Source organism: Lepisosteus platostomus, chromosome 5 (assembly GCF_059453375.1).
Source record: "Lepisosteus platostomus isolate fLepPlt1 chromosome 5, fLepPlt1.hap1, whole genome shotgun sequence".
Taxonomy (NCBI): domain Eukaryota; kingdom Metazoa; phylum Chordata; class Actinopteri; order Semionotiformes; family Lepisosteidae; genus Lepisosteus; species Lepisosteus platostomus.
In genome coordinates this window covers 3,703,435-3,722,769 of record NC_142615.1, presented here as the reverse complement: position 1 = coordinate 3,722,769, position 19,335 = coordinate 3,703,435, and the positions used below count along the sequence as shown (strand labels likewise).

The window sequence follows — 19,335 nt, the reverse complement described above, 5'->3', positions numbered from 1 at the left end:
TATTCACGCGCAGGGGGAGAATACAGTCATGCAGATCTGAGAGCAGCCTCTCGTACTGATCTGAGATGGTAAAGGCAATGAGTTTTATACAGCACACTCACACAGGAAAGCTTTTAGATTTCCATATTAGTTGTTTTTCTCTCTACAAACATTTCTTTGTAATCGACCACTTTATTCTTAAGAAGCAAATTTGCTTTGGAAAGAGACAAAAGGAAGTAAACAGTTGTGAAATGAGCTGGACTTTCTGCACTAATATTATTTTCAGTAACTGGAATAGAAGCAGTGGTGCTGTTCTTTTCAGTTGCAGCACTAGCTGTAGAAGCAGTAGTGTTATTTTCAGCAGGAGAACTAGTAATACAAGCAGTAGTGTCGTTATTTTCAGTAGCAGCACTAGGAATATATGCAGTAGTGTTATATTCAGTAGCAGCACTAGAAATAGAAGCAGTAGTGTTACTCGCAGTGGCTACTAGTAATAAAAGCAGTAGTCCTATTTTTTCATTAGCAGCACTAATAATAGAAGCAGTAGCGTTATATTCGTAAGCAACAGTAGTGTTGTAATTTTCAGTAGCAGCACTAGTAATTCATACAGTAGTGTTATTTTCAGTAACCACTAGTATTAGAAGCAGTCGAGTTATTTTCAGAAGCAGCAGTAGGAAGAGAAGCAGTAGTGTTGATATGTTTAGTAGCAGGACAAGAAATGGAAGCACTAGTGTTATTTTCAAAAGGAACAGTAGTGTGATTTTCAGAAGCAGGACTAGTAATAAAAGCAGTGGTGTTAGATGCAGTAGTATCGTTATTTTCAGTAACAAATAGTAATAGAAGCAGTAGTGTCATTAATTTCAGTTGGCGCAATAGAAATAGAGGCAGTAGTAGTGTTTCATAGTTGCAGTAGAAATACAAGCAGCAATGTTATTTTCAGTAACAGGACTAGAATGTGAAGCAGTAGTGTTGATATTTTCAGTAAGGGCTAGAATTAGAAGCAGTAGTATTGTTATTTTCTGTAGTTGCACTAGAAATACAACCAGTAATATTATTTCTAGTAACAGTACTAGAATTAGAAGCAGTAGTGTTGATATTTTCCGTAACAGTACTAGAGTTAGAAGCAGTAGTATTGTTATTTTCTGTAGTTGCACTAGAAATACAACCAGCAATATTTTTAGTAACAGTACTAGAATGAGAAGCAGTAGTGTTGGTATTTTCAGTAACAGTACTAGAGTTAGAAGCAGTAGTGTTGATATTTTCTGTAGTTGCACTTGAAATACAAGCAGTAATATTATTTTCAGTAGCAGCACTAGAATGAGAAGCAGTAGTGTTGATATTTTCAGTAACAGGACTAGAATGAGAAGCAGTAGTGTTGATATTTTCAGGAGCAGCACTAGAAATACAACCAGTAATATTATTTCTAGTAACAGTACTAGAATTAGAAGCAGTTGTGTTGATATTGTCAGTAACTAGTACTAGAGTTAGAAGCAGTAGTGTTGATATTGTCAGTAACAGTACTAGAGTTAGAAGCACTAGTATTGTTATTTTCTGTAGTTGCACTAGAAATACAAGCAGTAATGTTATTTTCAGTAACAGGACTAGAATGAGAAGCAGTAGTGTTGATATTTTCAGTAGCAGCACAAAAATTAGAAGCAGTAGTATTGTTATTTTCTGTAGTTGCACTAGAAATACAAGCAGTAATATTTTCTGTAACAGTACTAGAATTAGAAGCAGTAGTGTCATTAATTTCAGTTGCAGCACTAGAAATAGAGGCAGTAGTAGTGTTATGTTTCATAGTTGTAGAAGAAATACAAGGAGTAATATTTTCAGTAACGGTACTAGAAAGAGAAGCAGTAGTGTTATTTTCTGTAGTTGCACTAGAAATACAAACAGTAATATTTTCAGTATCAGTACTAGAATTAGAAGCAGTAGTGTTGATATTTTCAGTAACAGGACTAGAATGAGAAGCAGTAGTGTTGATATTTTCAGTAACAGGACTAGAATGAGAAGCAGTAGTGTTGATATTTTCAGTAACAGGACTAGAATGAGAAGCAGTAGTATTGTTATTTTCTGTAGTTGCACTAGAAATACAACCAGTAATATTTTCAGTATCAGTAGTAGAATTAGAAGCAGTAGTGTTGATATTTTCAGTAACTAGTACTACTGTAAGAAGCAGTACTGTTGATATTTTCAGTAACAACTAGTAATAGAAGCAGTAGTGTCGTTAATTTCAGTTGCAGCACTAGAAATAGAGGCAGTAGTAGTGTTAAGTTTCATAGTTGCAGTAGAAATACAAGGAGTAATATTTTCAGTAACAGTACTAGAGTTAGAAGCAGTAGTTTTGATATTGTCAGTAGCTAGTACTAGAGTTAGAAGCAGTAGTGTTGATATTTTCAGTAACAGTACTAGAGTTAGAAGCAGTAGTATTGATTTGTTTCTGTAGTTGCACTAGAAATACAAACAGTAATGTTATATTCAGTTGCAGCACTAAAAATAGAGGCAGTAGTACTGTTATGTTTCATAGTTGCAGTAGAAATACAAGGGGTAATATTATTTTCAGTATCAGGACTAGAATGAGAAGCAGTAGTGTTGATATTTTCAGTAACAGTACTAGAGTTAAAAGCAGTACTGTTGATATTTTCAGTAGCAGCACTAAAATTAGAATCAATAGTATTATTTTCTGTAGTTGCACTAGAAATACAACCAGTAATATTTTTAGTAACAGTACTAGAATGATAAGCAGTAGTGTTGATATTTTCAGTAGCAGCACTAAAATTAGAAGCAGTAGTATTATTATTTTCTGTAGTTGCACTAGAAATACAAGCAGTAATATTTTCTGTAACAGTACTAGAATGAGAAGCAGTACTGTCGTTAATTTCAGTTGCAGCACTAGAAATAGAGGCAGTAGTAGTGTTATGTTTCATAGTTGCAGTAGAAATACAAGGAGTAATTATTTTCAGGAACAGTACTAGAAAGAGAAGCAGTAGTGTTATTTTCTGTAGTTGCACTAGAAATACAAGCAGTAATTTTTTCAGTAACTAGTACTATTGTTAGAAGCCGTAGTGTTGATATTTTCAGTAACAGTACTAGAGTTAGAAGCAGTAGTGTTGATATTTTCAGTAGCAGAACTAGTAATAAAAGCAGTGGTGCTGTTTTGTCCAGTAACAGCACTACCTGTAGAAGCAGTAGTATCGTTATTTTCAGTAACAACTAGTAATAGAAGCAGTAGTGTTGATATTTTCAGTAACAGTACTAGAGTTAGAAGCAGTAGTGTTGATATTTTCAGTAGTAGCACTAAAATTAGAAGCAGTAGTATTGTTATTTTCTGTAGTTGCACTAGAAATGCAAGCAGTAATATTTTCAGTGACAGTACTAGAATTAGAAGCAGTAGTATTGTTATTTTCTGTAGTTGCACTAGAAATGCAAGCAGTAATATTTTCAGTAACAGTACTAGAATGAGAAGCAGTAGTGTTGATATTTTCAGTAGCAGCACTAGTAATAAAAGCAGTGGTGCTGTTTTGTCCAGGAACGGCACTAGCTGTAGAAGCAGTAGTATCGTTATTTTCAGTAACAACTAGTTATAGAAGCAGTAGTGTTGATATTTTCAATAACAGTACTAGAGTTAGAAGCAGTAGTGTTGATATTTTCTGTAGTTGCACTAGAAATACAAGCAGTAATATTTTCAGTAACAGTACTAGAGTTAGAAGCAGTAGTGTTGATATTTTCGGTAACAGGACTAGAATGAGAAGCAGTAGTGTTGATATTTTAAGTAGCAGCACTAAAATTAGAAGCAGCAGTAGTAGTGTTATTTTCTGTAGTTGCACTAGAAATACAAGCAGTAATATTTTCAGTAACAGGACTAGAATGAGAAGCAGTAGTGTTGATATTTTCAGTAACAGGACTAGAATGAGAAGCAGTAGTGTTGATATTTTCAGTAACAGTACTAGAGTTAAAAGCAGTAGTGTTGATATTTTCAGTAGCAGCACAAAAATTAGAAGCAGTAGTATTATTTTCTGTAGTTGTACTAGAAATACAACTAGTAATATTATTTCTAGTAACAGTACTAGAGTTAGAAGCAGTAGTGTTGATATTTCAGTAATAGTACTAGAGTTAGAAGCAGTAGTATTGCTTTTTTTCTGTAGTTGCAGTAGAAATACAAGGAGTAATTATTTTCAGTAACAGTACTAGAATGAGAAGCAGTAGCGTTGATATTTTCTGTAACTAGTACACTGTTAGAAGCAGTACTGTTGATATTTTCAGTAACAGTACTAGAATGAGAAGCAATAGTGTTGATATTTTCAGTAACAGGGCTAGAGTGAGAAGCAGTAGTATTGTTATTTTCAGTAGTTGCACTTGAAATACAAGCAGTAATATTTTCAGTAACAGCACTAGAATTAGAAGCAGTAGTGTTGATATTGTCAGTAACTACAGATGCAGCCATTCAAAATGGGTGAGGTATTTCGCGGCATACCCCGGTGGGCGTGTCGCGGTATCACGTGGTATCACGCAGTGTCACGCGGTATCACGCACTGTCACGTGGTTAATCGCGCGTCATTTGACGCTCTGCCGGAAACTATCCGGCGTCACCTTGTAAAACCGCCAGGGGGAGCTTAACCTCTCATGTACAGCATTTGAGCCTTTAATTTTGAACTGTGTATTACAGCATGTTAATCATCAGTCATTAAAATGTTGGTATATTTTATTAAAGCAAGATTGCTCAGTTGGACAAAAGTACACAACCTACCTTTATCAGAAATATTTATGCATCAAAGCCTTTACTGAAGATATTACTAATAGTATTAATAATGGATGACTTTGAACACGCTGTATACTCAAAGTATAATTTCTTTAGCACATTTGTACAAGCACTTGGAATCTGTCCAAGCCATACTTTGTCAGGCATTTTGTTTTACTTCAACGGGCATAAAAACTCCCTTGCTTTTAACAGGGCGTTTCATAATTTCTAGCTACGAAAATGATTTAAAATGCGACACTTATCATTCAACTAGAGCTCAAAATATCACAAGGATCCTCAAGAGCACAGCAAGGAGTGTATTAAAAGACACTTGTATTTATCAACGCTTTCTTTTCCGTATACCAGATTTTATGGAACCACTTCAGAAGGGTGTCAGCCAGTCAGATTCCAGGAATCGGTAATTTAAAGGAAAAATACACACCGGTATTCCATTTCTCCCTAACGATTTTAAGCATTGAAGTATTTAACAAGCATGTGAAATAGCGTGTGAAAAAGTGGTAGTTTTAAGCTTTTCTGCCAATATAATATGGAATCGCGTATCTAAAGAATTTAATAACGGTATGATTATATTCGTGTACTGCTGTAAGTGTAAACTCAAAGTATTGCCCTGGTCAACATTCTTTTTTTCATTGACCGTCTTTGTAAAAGTAACACCACAGCATTTCGCAATCACGCATTTGTTTCCAATCATGCAAAGTACAGTAATTTTTGAGAATCGATTCACCATGCCTTTCACATGCTCATAAAAGAGATTGATTCAGGAACATAAACATATTACCGTATGAAAACTGTACTGTATACAGTATGTATATGTATATTTAATGTCTTAACTGTGCCCGTTTAAGTATTGAATATTCATATCTAATTTTACCACTGAAGGGAAATCTTAGTAGCTGAGCATAAAAAGAATAGGAGCATACTGCAACGCGTGTGAAGGCCATAAACGATATTAATTTTGGAACATAAACATACAGTATATGGTTGGTCTCGGTACTTTAAAGAAAACACACACGAAACATGGTTTCATAATGACCAGAATCGGTCTTGAGATATTTTTAACTTGATTTACAGTATTTCAGAGGTATGTCTTAACACCGATACTACAGTGCGTAAATACTGCTCACGTATATGTTTCTAGGTTTATATTATGCATTTCATACGGTCAAATTACTTTTGAGCAACTATAAGAAGCGCAAAACGGTATGTGTTTTAGTTTCGTTTTCTGCTGGGACTCTGCTTTTAACAATGTGGCCGTGGATTGATTAGAGATATCAAGTACATACAAGTCATTTTTTAAATGTTGTAGTACGTCTTGAGTACATTATCTATCAACAATTACACAGGTTCTGTTTCCATATTGCGGATTTTGGTTACGTAATATTATTTTCTAGATTTCACGTTGTGAATATATGATTTGGGCAAACAGAGCCGCAAAGAAGTACATTATGGGTTGTTGTTTTGTTTTTTTTGCAGTTTTATCTAGAACAAGCGATGCTTAAACCTTTGTCTGATTCTTGTGAAACTATCCACACGACAGTTACAGTACCTAGGAGTTGACTTCAATTATGTTTATATGGTTGTTTTTGTTGGTTGGTTGTTATTATGGTTATTAATAATACGATCTATAGTTGAAATCTGACCCTAAATAAAAAGAAAAAGCAAGTGATTAGGTTTATGAGCAATCTAATTACTTATTCGTTTAAAACGCTATATAAAATAGTTTATTATTAATTTGCTTTACAGAGCGGTGAACATTATTATGCATAAGACAAAGATAACGAAATCTGTGTATGCTGTAAGGTTTTTACTTCTTAAACTTTTAAAATACACGTTTCGAACAGAAAGAAATCCTCTTCCTGGTACAGTACTGTATGTATAGCAAACCAGCACGTCTTTTTTCTCCAATCAGAGGGGTGTCAGATGGTGTCAGCCAATCACCATTCTGAAGCCCTACCATAATCTCTGGTATGGGGAGACCCCAGAATTCTGTCCCATAGTTTAGACAGATGATAGATACTTTTATTGATCCCGTGAGGGAAATAAAGTAAATCATTTTCATTTTAGGAAATTATTAAACGCTCGGTTAAAAGCAAAGGAGATTGTCTGTTATAGTGGACATAAAAACAAGAGTTCGCTGGCATTATATCCTAGAAGACACAGACCAGGAGAATGCCCGCAGCGTAAAAGAAAATGCCAGATGAACTGGGCGTTTGCCCAGCGTAGTTATAGTGGACATAAAAACAAGAGTTCGCTAGCATTATATAATTATATGAATTAAACGAATATAATTATATCTTATTAATTTCTTGAGATAAGCGATTCTTTTAATACAGTCTTTGCTGTGCTCTAGAGGATCCTGATATTTCGAGCTCTTGGTGAATGATAAGTGTCGCAGTTTAAATCATTTTCGTAGTTAGAAATTATGGAACGCTCTGTTAAAAGCAAGGGAGTTTTTATGTCCTTGCAGTTCTTTTGAAACTGAACTTGTTTGAATTGACTGAGCTCCGTGCTGTACCACACAATGTCTGTTTTTTTTTTGTGCTGTTCTTCTGTACTTCCTACATTGAAAATACCCGTGAAACTGGTTTAATTCGTCACAGCCAGCCCTCCTGCAGAGGGGGGTTGTACTCGTTAATGTCTTAGCACAAAGCAGAAACTTCTTGGAAAGATAACCGATTTTAATCGTCTTTTTTCTGAACCAGGGAAAATCTGATCATGTTTCTCTATAACAATAATAAAAAACTTTATTTTACATATCACCTTTAAAAGTGGCATCTCAAAACAATACAGTAGATGTAAACCACAGATTACAAAGTAAATACCCAGACAAAAGCAAACGCGTTTTTAATAAGATGCTTTTATTCGTTCATAATCCGACGATCTCAGGAAGACTAATGGGGGTCTGGCTTTTTTTCTGGAAAACCATAACTCTGGTCGTGTCCTTATTATTGTTATAGAGAAACATGATCAGATGTTCCCTGGTTCAGAAAAAAGATCTAAAGTGCTACACATAACTTTCTTAATTCGATGTATTTAAAGCAGTGAACTACTGTAGGTGTCACATAACATTCAGAAATACAATCACGTATTTGACAAATAAAAACGATTACAATCTAATCCTTCCACGTTTGATCCCAAAATCCCAAGAAATATATATCTTGACGGGTAGAAAGCTGTGCTGAAAGTTTATTAAGATACTTAGAAGACAAAGATACTGTATCAATTTATGTTGCATTAGCCTGATTATGATTAAAAAACACATATAATTAAACACGCGTTTGCGATTTAAATCAGAACACGATTGAAATCAATATAAATGTTTATATTGTAACGCATACTGTCCAGCCTCCATTTCTCTATAAAAATTTACTCTGTTGCACACACACACACAATAGAAGCAGGAAGCAGAAGCAGGGACCGTTGTCAGAAGGGAAGAAGGTGACTATTCATTGTTATCAAAAATGACTTATAATCGATCGTTGCAATATTTTGAAATATAAAAGTCAATTGATTGTCCATCGCTATTCTATTTTTTCGAAGAAATGTTTGTTAAAAGAAAAGTCCAGCACCAGCTGGATTCGAACACACAACCTGCCAGTTGTTAGTCAGGCACGTAGACCAGTAGGCTACAAGACAACTCGCATGAACAGGGAGGCGAAACAGCCCTACACAGCCCTGTCGCAGTGCACGAATATAATCATACCGTTATTAAATTCTTTAGATACGCGATTCCATATTATATTCCCTGTTAATCAAATTCTGAAAGTATGCTTGTTGACTCCGCTATCACGTTAGTTAAAGACTTCGAAGCTTAAAATGTTTAGGGAGAAATGGAATACTGGTGTGTATTTTTTTCTTTAAAGTACCAAGACCAGCTATATACTGTATGTTTATGTTCCAAAATTAATATCGTTTATGGCCTTCACACGCGTTACAGTATCCTATTCTTTTTATGCTCAGCTACTAAGATTTCCCTTCAGTGGTAAAATTCAATATCTACAACGGGCACAGTAAAGGCGTTTACAGTAAGTCTTTCTACAACAGACCAACGGACCACGAGTGCCCCTGTCAGTCAACCAATCACGTACCGCGGTACCCAGCGTCATCTTGCGTCATGATACGCGATACCGCAGCCAATTACCTGCGGTACGTGTCTGTACCGCGCACTTTGAATGGCTGCATCTGTAGTACTACTGTTAGAAGCGGTAGTGTTGGTATTTTCAGTAACAGTACTAGAGTTAGAAGCAGTAGTGTTGATATTTTCTGTAGTTGCAATTGAAATACAAGCAGTAATATTTTCAGTAACAGCACTAGAATGAGAAGCAGTAGTGTTGATATTTTCAGTAAGAGGATTAGAATGAGAAGCAGTAGTGTTGATATTTTCAGTAACAGGATCAGAATTAGAAGCAGTAGCGTTGATATTTTCAGTAGCAGCACTAGTAATAAAAGCAGTGGTGCTGTTTTGTCCAGTAACGGCACTAGCTGTAGAAGCAGTGGTATCGTTATTTTCAGTAACAACTAGTAATAGAAGCAGTAGTGTCATTAATTTCAGTTGCAGCACTAGAAATAGAGGCAGTAGTAGTGTTATGTTTCATAGTTGCAGTTGAAATACAAGAAGTAATTATTTTCAGTAACAGCACTAGAATGAGAAGCAGTAGTTTTGATATTTTCAGTAACAGTACTTGAATGAGAAGCAGTAGTGTTGATATTTTCAGTAACAGTACAAGAATGAGAAGCAGTATTGTTGATATTTTCAGTAACAGCACTAGTAATAAAAGCAGTGATGCTATTTTGTTCAGTAACAGCACTAGCTGTAGAAGCAGTAGTATCATTTATTTTCAGTAACAACTAGTAATAGAAGCAGTAGTGTCGTTAATTTCAGTTGCAGCACTAAAATTAGAAGCAGTAGTGTTGATATTTTCAGTTACAGGGCTAGAATTAGAAGCAGTAGTGTTATTTTCTGTAGTTGCACTAGAAATACAAGCAGTAATGTTATTTTTAGTCACAGTACTAGAATTAGAAGCAGTAGTGTTGATATTTTCAGTAGCAGCACTAAAATTAGAAGCAGTAGTATTGTTATTTTCTGTAGTTGCACTAGAAATACAACCAGTAATATTATTTTTAGTCACAGTACTAGAATTAGAAGCAGTAGTGTTGATAATGTCAGTAACTACTACTAGAGTTAGAAGCAGTAGTGTTGGTTTTTTCAGTAACAGTACTAGAGTTAGAAGCAGTAGTGTTGATATTTTCTGTAGTTGCACTAGAAATACAAGCAGTAATATTATTTTCAGTAACAGCACTAGAATGAGAAGCAGTAGTGTTGATATTTTCAGTAACTAGTACTACTGTTAGAAGCAGTACTGTTGATATTTTCAGTAACAGTACTAGAATTAGAAGCAGTAGTATTGTTATTTTCTGTAGTTGCACTAGAAATACAACCAGTAATATTTTTAGTAACAATACTAGAATGAGAAGCAGTAGTGTTGATATTGTCAGTAACTAGTACTAGAGTTAGAAGCAGTAGTGTTGGTATTTTCTGTAGTTGCACTAGAAATACAACCAGTAATATTTTTAGTAACAATACTAGAATGAGAAGCAGTAGTGTTGATATTGTCAGTAACTAGTACTAGAGTTAGAAGCAGTAGTGTTGGTATTTTCTGTAGTTGCACTAGAAATACAAGCAGTAATATTTTAAGTAACAGTACTAGAATGAGAAGCAGTAGTGTTGATATTTTCAGTAGCAGCACTAAAATTAGAAGCAGTAGTATTGTTATTTTCTGTAGTTGCACTAGAAAAACAACCAGTAATATTTTTAGTAACAGTACTAGAATTAGAAGCAGTGGTATTGATATTTTCAGTATCTAGTACTAGAGTGAGAAGCGTTAGTGTTGATATTTTCAGTAACAGTACTAGAATGAGAAGCAGTAGTGTTGAAATTTTCAGTAGCAGCACTAGTAATAAAAACAGTGGTGCTGTTTTGTTCAGTAACAGCACTAGCTGTAGAAGCAGTACTATCGTTATTTTCAGTAACAACTAGTAATAGAAGCAGTAGTGTGTAATTTCAGTTGCAGCACTAGAAATAGAGGCAGTAGTACTGTTATGTTTCATAGATGCAGTGGAAATACAAGGAGTAATATTTTCAGTAACAGCACTAGAATGAGAAGCAGTAGTGTCGATATTTTCAGTAAAAGGGCTAGAATTAGAAGCAGTAGTGTTGATGTTTTCAGCAGCAGAACTAGTAATACAAGCAGTAGTGTCGTTGTTTAGTAGCAGCACTAGAAATAGAGGCAGTAATATTGCTATTTTCATATGTAGCAGTAGTGTTGTGATTTTAATGAGCAGCACTAGTAATAGAAGCTGTAGTGTTATTATCAGTAGCACTAGTAATAGAAGCTGTAGTGTTATCATCAGTAGCAGTGGTAATAGAAGCAGTAGTGTTATTTTCACCAGGAGAACTAGTAATACAAGCAGTAGTGTCATTATGTTTAGTAGCAGCACTAGTAATAGAAGCAGTAGTGTCGTTAATTTCAGTAGTAGCACTAGGATTTGAAGCAGTAGTGTTTTTCAGTAGCGGCACTAGTAATGCATGCAGTAGTGTTATTTTCAGTAACAAAACTAGTAATAGAACCAGTCGAGTTATTTTCAGTGGTAACACAAGCATAGAAGCAGTAGTTATTTTAAGGAGCAGCAGTAGGAATAGAAGCATTATTATTTTCAGCAGGAGAATTAGTAATACAAGCAGTAGTGTCGTTATGTTTAGTAGCAGCACTAGTAATAGAAATTGTATCTGTATTTTCAGTGGCACCACTGCAAATAGATGCATAATGTTTTCGTTCTTATAAATAACTAGTAATGTTATTTATATATAAATACAACAGTAATGTTGTTTTCAGCAGCGGCACTAGATATACAAGCAGTAGTGTTGTTATTATCAGTAGCAGCATTAGTAATAGAGGAAGTAATGGTTATTTTTATGAGCAGCAGTAGTAAAAGTGAGTTGTGAAGCTCTCTCCCTCATTTTCCAGGATGTCCAGACGCTGACAGTGAGAAGACAGGTATGGATGAGGAGTTGTGTTGAGGTGGGATTGTATCATTTGTGTTTTTTCAGTCCATCACAGGACACACACACACACACACCCTGGACAGAACACCAGTCCGTCACAGGACACACACACACACTCACACACCCTGGACAGGACACACACACTCACACTCACACACCCTGGACAGGACACCAGTCCATCACAGGACACACACACACACCCTGGACAGGACACCAGTCCGTCAGAGGACACACACACACACACACACACACACACACACACACACACACACACACACACACACACACACACACACACACACCCTGGACAGGACAAACACACTCACACACCCTGGACAGGACAAACACTGTCACACCAGGGCCATTTTTCCCAGCAGGCAGTTAATCCATCAGCGTGTCTTGAGACTGTGGGAGGAATCTGGAAGACCCAGAGGAAGTCCTCCCTAAGTGTGGGTGAACATGCAGACTCCACACACACAGCACCCCTGGTCCAGACTTGAAGCAAGGCACCCAGAACTGCGAGATGACAGTGCCGATCACTGTGCCTCTGTGCTGCTGCAGTAAACACACTCCACCTCCTTTACAAACACAAACACAAATTGGTGTGGTTTCTCTTTTGTTAAATCACTGTATGTTTATGCCCTTAACTATTTTAATTTCTTCTTTATATTATCCCGGGGTATTTCTGGAAAAGAGTAAGGGTGTTACCCCAGTGTCCTGGCCTGATTCCCCCCCTGGTCTTTACCCATCATGGCCTCCTAATCACCCCCCCCCCCTCTCTGAACTGGCTCCATCCCTCTGCTGTCCTCCCCACTGAGAGCTGCTGTGTGCTTGATCTCAACTGGGAAGACAGGTATGGATTAGGAGTTGTGATGGAGGTGGGAAGCTCTCTCCCAACTTTCTTCAGGATGTCCAGATGCTGACAGAGAGAAGACAGGTATGGATGGGGAGTTGTGATAGAGGTGGGAAGCTCTCACCTGCAGTCTGTTTCCTACTTTTCCTGGATGTCCAGAGGCTGACAGTGGGAAGACGGGTATGGGTGAGGAGTTGTGATGGTGAGAAGTTGTCTCCCAACTTCGTTTCCCCCGATTTTCCAGGATCCACAGTCTGACAGTAGGAAGGTGGGTATGGATGGGGAGTTGTGATAGAGGTGGGATTCTCTCACATGCGGTCTTTTCCCTCATTTTCCAGGAAGTCCAGACGCTGGCAATGGAAAGACCCGAGTGGATGAGGAGTTTGGTTGGAGGTAGGAGACTCTCCTGTCTTGATTTCTTCCTCCTTGTGGCAGTCTGTGTGCCTGCCTCTCCAGCTGCCTGTGGGCTGTGAAACTCCACGGCTTCACAGTGCTTACCTGGGCTTAGTAACTGTAGGTTGCAGGTTTGATTCCTGATGGGGGGACACAGCTCTTGTACTCCAGGGCTTCTGTCTACTGTGACAGATAGACTGTTCTGATACAATGGTCATCACAGTGGCTGTACTGTAGGGAGTGTGGTGTTGACAGTGGTGTGCTGCATTCTCACATAAACTGAATACTGGTCCTGACACACCTGTGTGCTGAGCTCTCACCTGTACTGTGCTTTAGTATTACTATTACACTGGTAATGGAAACAGTGGTGTTGTTGTTTTCAGGAGCAGCACTAGTAATGGAGCATAATGTTCTTGTTATTGTAAGAGCACCGGTAATAGAAACAGTCGTGTTGATGTTTTCAGGAGCAGTAATGGTAATAAAAGCAGTGGGGTTGTTTGTTTCAGTAGCTGCTCTCATAAAAGCAGAAGTGTGATTTTTTCAGTAGCAGCACCAGTAGTAGAAGCAGTAATGTTGTTGTTTTTATGAGCAGCAGTAGTAAGGGGGAGAGCTGTGAAGCTCTCTCCCTCATGTTCCAGGATGTCCAGAGGCTGATATTGGGAAGACAGGTATGGATTAAGAGTTGTGATAGAGGTGGGAAGCTCTCTCCAGACTTTTATTTTCCTTGCTTTTCCAGGATGTCCAGATGCTGACAGTGGGAAGCCCAGTATGGAGTTGTGATAGAGGTTGGATTCTCTCACCTGTTTTTTCTTTTCCTTGGTTTTCCTGGATGTCCACAGGCTGACAGTGGGAAGACAGGTATGGGTGGGGTGTCGTGATAGAGGTGGGTTTCTCTCACCTGTTTTCTTTTCCCTGATTTTCCAGGATGTCCAGATGCGGTCAGTGGGAAGACAGGGGAGCCCAAAGCTTTTCACAGACCTGTGTGTTTGTGACCTTTCAGATTACTGTGGCTGCAAGTGATTCAGCTGCTGGTACTGTTCTCTTACAGGACACTTTGTTATTTTCCAAGCAAGTTGAATAATAATAATCATTGTTTACACTTCTACAGCTCTTCCCAGGTCAGGGGGATCCCCTCCAGCCCCCCCAGGATGATGCGCCGGCAGCCAGAGTGCGCCAGTACAGCCTCAACGTTAATGTTGAACAGGCATCAGAGAAACGACTCTTATAGAAAAGGAAAGGCTTACTTTAACACTGGCGTTGCCTCATTGTGAAGTTTTTGTCTCTCCATCTTGGACAGTTGACACTGACCGTGACCCTCTCGTGTCTCTCCACTGAGGACTGAGGAATTCAGACCAGAGACTGAAGCGCCGGAGTTTCTTTTCACAGATGTACAGTCCTGCTGTCTGTCGTGGCCGGGGGAGAGACAGCGCTGTGGCAGAAGCTTTGTCCCGAATGTAAGTCACTGTGTGATCCTTTATGGTGGAGGTTTATTCACAGCTTAGAACAATAAATAAGAAACGTACCTTTGAGGATACTGTTTACATGTTTGTTTTTGTTTTAAAGGGTGAGGGCGTGATGTTTCTCTCCGATTGTTTAAATGGGACAGATCCCAGCCTGAGCCGGAGCAGGTGTGGTCTGGACGGTCCATCTGCAGGGGACAGAGAGCGGTCAGACCACCATGAGGCGGCCTGGCACTGTCCCACACAGCCCCCTGACTGCTCGAGTGCCTTCATAGACCCGCTCCGTTGTTCACGACGTCCTCACAGGGCTTGTGTGTCCATTTTTCTCTTCTGATCAGGTGTGATGTTTTTATGTAGATGGCACTAGGAATATAACCAGTAGTGTCATAATTTCCAGTAGCAGCACTAGTAATAGAAGAACTAATGTCATTATTTCAGTAGCAGCACTAGGAAGAGAAGCAGTAGTGTTGATATTTTTAGAGGCAGCAGTAGTAATGGTTATCGAGTTGTGAAGCTCTTTCCCTAATTTTCCAGGATGTCCAGAGGCTGACGATGAGAAGACAGGTTTGGAAGGGGAGTTGCTATACAAATGGGATTCTCTCAGGTGTGTTCTTTTCCCTAATTTTCCAGAGTGGCCAGAGGCTGGCAGTGGGAAGATCGGTACAGATGGGGAGTTGTGATAGAGGTGAGAAGCTCTCTCCCAACTTTATTTTCCCTCATTTTCCAGGATTCAGAGTCTAACAGTGGGAAGATAGGTATGGATCGGGACTTGTGATAGAGCTGGGAAGTTCTCTTCTGACTTTCTTTTCCCTTGTTTTCCAGGATGACCAGACACTGACAGAGGGAAGACAGGTGTGGATGAGGAGTTTGGATGGAGGTAGGAGACTCTCCTTGATTTCTTCCTCCTTGTGTCAGTCTGTGTGCCTGTCTCTCCAGCTGCCTGTGGGCTGTGAAACTCCACGGCTTCACAGTGCTTACCTGGGCTTAGTACCTGTAGGTTGCAGGTTTGATTCCTGAGGGGGGACACAGCTCTTGTACTCCAGGGCTTCTGTCTACTGTGACAGATAGACTGTTCTGATACAATGGTCATCACAGTGGCTGTACTGTAGGGAGTGTGGTGTTGACAGTGGTGTGCTGCATTCTCACATATACTGAATACTGGTCCTGACACACCTGTGTGCTGAGCTCTCACCTGTACTGTGCTTTAGTATTGAAACCTGAGTATTGAACTCTCACATCTGTTGAACTTTTAATACTGAAACCTGCATGCTGATCTTTTCAGCTGCGCTACAATACTCTAACATGCATACTGAACTCTTGGCTGTACTGAGCTTTAATACTCACAGTGACACACCTGTGTGCTGAACTCTCAACTGTACTGAGCTTCAGTACTCACACTGACACACGTGTAATGTATTCTGCTGTGTACTGTTGTTATACTGAAACCTGTGTACTGATCTCTCGCCTGTACTGAATTCTCGACGACACACCGGTATGGTTGTATTGCACTTGAATACTCACACCGATACTCCAGTGTGCCGACTTTGCGATTGTACTGCGATTTAATCTTCAGTGACACATCAGTCCGCTGAACTCTCTACTGTACTCTGTTATACTCAAACATGTGCACTGAACCCACCTGTACTGTACTATAATACTCCACACATCAGTGTACTGAAATCTTGACTGTACTGTGCTTTAATAATCAGTGACACATCATTGTGGTCAAGTCTCACCTGTACTGTGCTGCAGTACTCACACTGACACACCTGTGTGCTGAGCTCTCACCTGTACTGTGCTTTAGTATACAACCCTGAGTATTGAACTGTCATCTCTATTGAGCTTTAAACTCAAACCTGTGTGCTGAACGTTTGCCTGTACTGCGTTGTTATACTCAACAGTGGTGTGTTGAATTCTCACAAATACTGTATCTACAATACACTGACACACCAGTCTACTGAATTCTCAGCTTTACTGAGCTTTAATACTCACACTGACACACGTGTAATGAACTCTGTTGTTGACTGTTGTTATACTGAAACCCATATACTGATCTCTCACTGGTACTGCACTGTAATACTCAAGGACACATCTGTGTTCTGAAGTCTCACCTGTACTGTGCCGTAATAGTGACACACTGACACACCTGTGTGCTGAGCTCTACTCTGTATTGTACTTTAGTATTCGACCCAGTGCGCTGAACTCCAATCTCAATTGAGCTTTTATACTCAAACCTGTGTGTTGAACTCACATGCGCTGCTGTGTACTGAAATCTCGACTGTACTGTGCTTTAATAATCCATGACAAATCATTGTGCTGAGCTCTCCTGTGTGCTGACCTTTTGCCTGAACTGTGTTGGAATACTGAACCCTCAGCTGTACTGAGGTTTCATTCTCAAGAACACATCTGTGTGCTGAGCTCTCACCTGTACTGTGCTTTAATAATCAGTGACGTATCGGCCTCACTCTCAGCTGTACTGTGCTGCAACAGTGACACACTGACACACCTGTGTACTGAACTCGCATATATGGTAGTGTAATACTCAAACATTTGTGTACTGAAATCTCAACTTTACTGTGCTTTAATAGTGACACACTGACACACTTGGGTGCTGAACAGCCTTTACTGTGCTTCACTGTTCAACCTGTGTATGAATTCTTGCCTGTCCTGTGCTTCAATACTTAGTGATACTCCTGTGTGAAGAACTGTCACCTGTACTCTTGTAATACTCAAACCTGTGTATGAATTCTTGCCTGTCCTGTACTCCTGTGTAAAGAACTGTCACCTGTACTCTTGTAATACTCAAACCTGTGTATGAATTGTTGCCTGTCCTGTACTCTTGTGTAAAGAACTGTCACTTGTACTCTTGTAATACTCAAACCTGTGTATGAATTGGTGCCTGTCCTGTACTCTTGTGTAAAGAACTGTCACCTGTACTCTTGTAATACTCAAACCTGTGTATGAATTGTTGCCTGTCCTGTACTCTTGTGTAAAGAACTGTCACCTGTGCTCTTGTAATACTCAAACCTGTGTATGAATTGGTGCCTGTCCTGTACTCTTGTAATACTCAAACCTGTGTATAAATTCTTGTTTGTACTGTGCTGTGCCATTGACACACTCCCGTGCTGAACTGTCACTTGTTTTGTTGTAATACTCAAACTTCTGTATGAATTCTTGCCTGTACTGTGCTGTGATACTGATGTACTCCTGTGCTGAACTCTCCTCTGTGTATTTTTAATAATCAAACCTCTACTGTAATATGCGACTACATCTATCCTGAAATCATGACTGTACTAATGACGGATAATTGTGCTGAAATGTCACCTATAATCTACTGTGCTGTACTAGTGCCACTGCTAGCTGTGTACTGAACTCTTCTGTACATTATAATACTCAAGCTTGTCACTAAACCCACCACTACTGTCTGATAATATTCCGCAGCTGTGTACTGAGATCTGGACTGTGCATTAAGTAGGACTGACTGCTCATTGTCCTGAATTCACACCTGAAATGTGCTGTAATAGTGACACACCTGTGTTCTAAACAGCTGTCTGTACTGTGCTTTAATAGTCAGTGTTACGGTGAAGAACTCCTGCCTCTACCCTTGTAATACTCAGCCCTGTGTATGAATTGTTGCCTGTTACTGTGCTGTAATATTTACACACTGCCCCCCTGTTGTATCAGACATGCCTGTTTCCTGAATGACCTGCTCTCATCTGGGCTAGGTTGATTGAATCCCCTGTGTCTGTGTGTTAATCTTCCTCTGTCTCTGTGCTCCAGGACAGAGCTGCTGTTCTTGGTGTCTCTGTGGAGAAGCAGCCAGTGGGGACCAGGAGCTGCGTACCAACAGGCTCAGCGGGAGAGGCAGATGCATCTGGAGCACAGCAGCACCTCCTGCGCTGAGGACAGTGAGAGAGAGAGAGAGACTACTGCGCCGTCGCCTGGCCGCTGTCACTCAGGCCAGAGTCTGAGCTGCACCTGTGAGCCGATAAAGAGCAAAGAGCTGGACTCTGTCACCCGGGATCCCAACACCCTGCCTGGAGAGGATGAGTCTCAGTTTCCCTGAGGTCTGAGGCCGTCTGTGCTGCTGGGCCTGTGCCCTCCTCCTCCAGGCGTTAGTGTTGGAGAGCCTGAGTTCTTTCACCCTTTGTCCTGTGAGCGGAGTCGGTGGTGGAGTAGTAATTTGCTGTCAGGTTTCGGAGGAAGAGTGGTGGGCCGGAGGGGCAGGTGCAGTACTCGTCTGTCTCCAGTGCGTGTGCGTGTGCGTGTGTGACCTCTTGCCCTGCAGGCTCATCCTCTCATGTTTCAAACATGATCCACCTCATTACTACTCTCACAGTATTGCCACACGTAAGGTAGGGATATGAAGGGGGGAGAAGAGCAGAGGGATGAAGCCGGGTCACGGAGGGGAGTGAGTAGGAGGCCGTGATGGGTAAAGGGCAGCGGGAACTGGGGAAGGGAAGCTGGGTTGACACTCCTCTGCCTTTATTACTTGAACTGTCCTGCTGCAGGACCTCATGAACTACATTTCCCAGCAGGCCATGGGGGAGAACAGTGGCCAATGGGCTGCCTCCCCTGGGTTAATGAGGCTCAGCTGGTGTATATAATAAGGGTATGGGAGCTCAGCTCCTGCAGCGGGGTGGAAGGTGGAGGCAGTGGTCTGTTCAGTGAGTTGGACTTGGGGGTGGGAAGAAAACATTCGAGCTGCAGAGAAATTGCCAGCAGCTTTAAAATAAGAGAGGGAGGGACAAGCTGGGTGGTTCTCGGTGAACGAGGAGCTGTGCTGGGGGGTGGGTTCGTGTTCCTGGTGCTTGAAGGGCAAGGGGGG

The 19,335-nt window shown here is 39.9% G+C and overlaps 1 long non-coding RNA gene across 1 annotated transcript; it reads left to right on the top strand.

Annotated features, from left to right (window-relative positions):
• The first annotated feature begins 11,750 nt into the window (after positions 1–11,750).
• Positions 11,751–19,335, top strand: LOC148662532 (uncharacterized). Its single transcript, XR_015936380.1, has 6 exons — positions 11,751–13,047; positions 13,784–14,501; positions 14,654–14,845; positions 15,138–15,192; positions 15,330–15,384; positions 18,288–19,335. It is a non-coding gene; the product is annotated as an uncharacterized LOC148662532 (long non-coding RNA).